This window comes from Salvelinus sp. IW2-2015, linkage group LG35 (assembly GCF_002910315.2).
Source record: "Salvelinus sp. IW2-2015 linkage group LG35, ASM291031v2, whole genome shotgun sequence".
Lineage (NCBI taxonomy): Eukaryota > Metazoa > Chordata > Actinopteri > Salmoniformes > Salmonidae > Salvelinus > Salvelinus sp. IW2-2015.
Genome location: NC_036874.1, coordinates 14,477,794 through 14,482,599, shown reverse-complemented (window position 1 = coordinate 14,482,599; position 4,806 = coordinate 14,477,794).

Sequence of the window (4,806 nt, the reverse complement as noted above, 5' to 3'; positions counted from 1 at the left end):
ATTGGAGACCCAAAAGCGACGTAATAGTAACAGAGTCTTTATTCCAGTATTAAACAAATAATGATTCTCCTGGATATAATCAAAGGTAAATCCAAAACAGGAAACTGGAATCCTCTCGTCAATAGAGAGGAACGACTGGAGACGCGACCACAGACTGCAGGTCGCTTCGGGAAGGCACTGGCCGTAGCTGACATAGACACCTGCTCACACGCAGCATCTGAAGAAGGCAAAGAACACGACAGGGCGGAACAAGGACACAGGAACAGCAAACATCCAACAAGAATCCGACAAGGACAGAAGCGGAAAACAGAGGGAGAAATAGGGACTCTAATCGGAGGGCAAAATAGGGGACAGGTGTGAAAGAGTAAATGAGGTCGTTAGGAGAATGAGAAACAGCTGGGAGCAGGAACGGAACGATAGAGAGAGAGAGAGCGGGAGAGGGAGAGAGGGAGGAGGAGAGAGAGAGAGAAAGAGGAAAGAACCTAATAAGACCAGCAGAGGGAAGCACAGGGACAAGACATGATAATCAATGACAAAACATGACAGTACCCCCCCACTCACCGAGCGCCTCCTGGCGCACTCGAGAGGAACCCTGGCGGCAACGAAGGAAATCATCAATCAACGAACGGTCCAGCACGTCCCGAGATGGAACCCAACTCCTCTCCTCAGGACCGTAACCCTCCCAATCCACTAAGTACTGGTGACCACGTCCCCGAAACGCATGTCCATGATCTTCCGTACCTTGAAATAGGAGCGCCCTCGACAAGGACGGGGGGGGGAGGGAAGACGAACGGGGGCGCGAAGAAAAGGCTTGACACAAGAGACGTGGAAGACAGGTGGACGCGACGAAGATGTCGCGGAAGAAGCAGTCGCACAGCGACAGGATTGACGACCTGAGAGACACGGAACGGACCAATGAACCGCGGAGTCAACTTGCGAGAAGCTGTCGTAAGGGAAGGTTACGAGTGGAAAGCCACACTCTCTGACCGCGACAATACCTAGGACTCTTAATCCTACGTTTATTTGCGCTCTCACAGTCTGCGCCCTGTAACGGCAAAGTGCAGACCTGACCCTCCTCCAGGTGCGCTCACAACGTTGGACAAAAGCCTGAGCGGAGGGAACGCTGGACTCGGCGAGCTGGGACGAAAACAGAGGAGGCTGGTAGCCAAGACTACTCTGAAACGGGGATAGCCCGGTAGCAGACGAAGGAAGCGAGTTGTGAGCGTACTCAGCCCAGGGGAGCTGTTCTGCCCAAGACGCAGGGTTTCGAAACGAAAGGCTGCGTAATATGCGACCAATCGACTGATTGGCCCTTTCTGCTTGACCGTTAGACTGGGGATGAAACCCGGAAGAGAGACTGACGGAAGCACCAATCAAACGACAGAACTCCCTCCAAAACTGTGACGTGAATTGCGGACCTCTGTCTGAAACGGCGTCTAACGGGAGGCCATGAATTCTGAACACATTCTCAATGATGATTTGTGCCGTCTCCTTAGCGGAAGGAAGCTTAGCGAGGGGAATGAAATGTGCCGCCTTAGAGAACCTATCGATAACCGTAAGAATCACAGTCTTCCCCGCAGACGAAGCAGACCGGTAATAAAGTCTAAGGCGATGTGAGACCATGGTCGAGAAGGAATGGGAAGCGGTCTGAGACGACCGGCAGGAGGAGAGTTACCTGACTTAGTCTGCGCGCAGTCCGAACAAGCAGCCACGAAACGGCGCGTGTCCCGCTCCTGAGTAGGCCACCAAAACCGCTGGCGAATAGAAGCAAGCGTACCCCGAACGCCGGGGTGGCCAGCTAACTTGGCAGAGTGAGCCCACTGAAGAACAGCCAGACGAGTAGAGACAGGAACGAACAGAAGGTTACTAGGACAAGCGCGCGGCGACGCAGTGTGAGTGAGTGCTTGCTTTACCTGTCTCTCAATTCCCCAGACAGTCAACCCGACAACACGCCCTTCAGGGAGAATCCCCTCGGGGTCGGTAGAAGCCACAGAAGAACTAAAGAGACGGGATAAGCATCAGGCTTGGTGTTCTTATTTCCCGGACGATAGGAAATCACGAACTCGAAACGAGCGAAAAACAACGCCCAACGAGCTTGACGTGCATTAAGTCGTTTGGCCGAACGGATGTACTCAAGGTTCTTATGGTCAGTCCAAACGACAAAAGGGACGGTCGCCCCCTCCAACCACTGTCGCCATTCGCCTATGGCTAAGCGGATGGCGAGCAGTTCGCGGTTACCCACATCATAGTTGCGTTCCGATAGCGACAGGCGATGAGAAAAGTAAGCGCAAGGATGGACCTTATCGTCAGACTGGAAGCGCTGAGACAGAATGGCTCCCACGCCCACCTCTGAAGCGTCAACCTCGACAATGAATTGTTTAGTGACGTCAGGATAACAAGGATAGGGGCGGATGTAAAACGCTTTCTGAGGAGATCAAAAGCTCCCTGGGCGGAACCGGACCACTTAAAGCAAGTCTTGACAGAAGTCAGAGCTGTGAGAGGGGCAGCCACTTGACCGAAATTACGAATGAAACGCCGATAGAAATTAGCGAAACCGAGAAAGCGCTGCAACTCGACACGTGACTTAGGGACGGGCCAATCGCTGACAGCCTGGACCTTAGCGGGATCCATCTGAATGCCTTCAGCGCGAAATAACAGAACCGAGAAATGTGACAGAGGAGACATGAAAGGCGCACCTCTCAGCCTTCACGTAGAGACAATTCTCTAAAAGGCGCTGGAGTACACGTCGAACGTGCTGAACATGAATCTCGAGTGACGGTGAAAAAATCAGGATATCGTCAAGGTAAACGAAAACAAAAATGTTCAGCATGTCTCTCAGTACATCATTAACTAATGCCTGAAAGACAGCTGGAGCATTAGCGAGACCGAACGGCAGAACCCGGTATTCAAAATGCCCTAACGGAGTGTTAAACGCCGTTTTCCACTCGTCCCCCTCTCTGATGCGTACGAGATGGTAAGCGTTACGAAGGTCCAACTTAGTAAAGCACCTGGCTCCCTGCAAAATCTCGAAGGCTGACGACATAAGGGGAAGCGGTAACGATTCTTAACCGTTATGTCATTCAGCCCTCGATAATCCACGCAGGGGCGCAGAGTACCGTCCTTCTTCTTAACAAAGAAAAATCCCGCTCCGGCGGAGAGGAAGAAGGCACCACGGTCCGGCGTCGAGAGAAACAGACAGATAATCCTCGAGAGCCTTACGTTCGGGAGCCGACAGAGAGTATAGTCTACCCCGAGGGGGAGTGGTCCCCGGAAGGAGATCAATACAACAATCATACGACCGGTGAGGAGGAAGGGAGCTGGCTCTGGACCGACTGAAGACCGTGCGCAGATCATGATATTCCTCCGGCACTCCTGTCAAATCACCAGGTTCCTCCTGAGTAGAGGGGACAGAAGACACAGGAGGGATAGCAGACATTAAACACTTCACATGACAAGAAACGTTCCAGGATAGGATAGAATTACAAGACCAATTAATAGAAGGATTATGACATACTAGCCAGGGATGACCCAAAACAACAGGTGTAAAAGGTGAACGAAAAATCAAAAGGAAATGGTCTCACTGTGGTTACCAGATACTGTGAGGGTTAAAGGTAGTGTCTCACATCTGATACTGGGGAGAAGACTACCATCTAAGGCGAACATGGGCGTGGGCTTCCCTAACTGTCTGAGAGGAATGTCATGTTTCCGAGCCCATGCTTCGTCCATAAAACAACCCTCAGCCCCAGAGTCTATCAAGGCACTGCAGGAAGCAGCCGAACCGGTCCAGCGTAGATGGACCGACAAGGTAGTACAGGATCTTGATGAGAGACCTGAGTAGTAGCGCTCACCAGTAGCCCTCCGCTTACTGATGAGCTCTGGCTTTTACTGGACATGACATGAAAAATGTCCAGCAGAACCGCAATAGAGGCAAAGGCGGTTGGTGATTCTCCGTTCCCTCTCCTTAGTCGAGATGCGAATACCTCCCAGCTGCATGGGCTCAGTCTCTGAGCCGGTGGAGGAGATGGTTGAGATGCGGAGAGGGGAAACACCGTTAACGCGAGCTCTCTTCCACGAGCTCGGTGACGAAGATCTACCCGTCGTTCTATGCGGATGGCGAGTGCAATCAAAGAGTCCACGCTGGAAGGAACCTCCCGGAGAGAAATCTCATCCTTAACCTCAGCGTGGAGTCCCTCCAGAAAACGAGCGAGCAACGCCGGCTCGTTCCAGTCACTGGATGCAGCAAGAGTGCGAAACTCAATAGAGTAATCCGTTATGGATCGATCACCTTGACATGGGAAGCCAGGGCCCTGGAAGCCTCCTTCCCAAAAACTGAACGATCAAAAACCCGTATCATCTCCTCTTTAAAGTTCTGATAATCGTTAGAAACATCAGCCCTTGCCTCCCAGATAGCTGTGCCCCACTCCCGAGCCCGACCAGTAAGGAGTGATATGACGTAACGATCCGAGCTCTCTCACTTGAGTACGTGTTGGGCTGGAGAGAGAACACAATTCACACTGGGTGAGAAAAGAGCGACACTCAGTGGGCTGGAGTAACATGGTGGGTTATTAACCCTAGGTTCCGGAGACTCGGAAGACAGGAAGTAGCTGGTGGCACGAGACGAAGACTCTGAAACTGCCAGAGAGATCGGAGACCTGAGCGGCCAGGGTCTCAACGGCATGACGAGCAGCAAACAATTCCTGCTCGTGTCTGCCGAGCATTGCTCCCTGGAACTCGACGGCAGTGTTGAGAGAATCCATAGTCGCTGGTCCATCTTGGTCGGATTCTTCGTTACTGTTATGCTGGTGA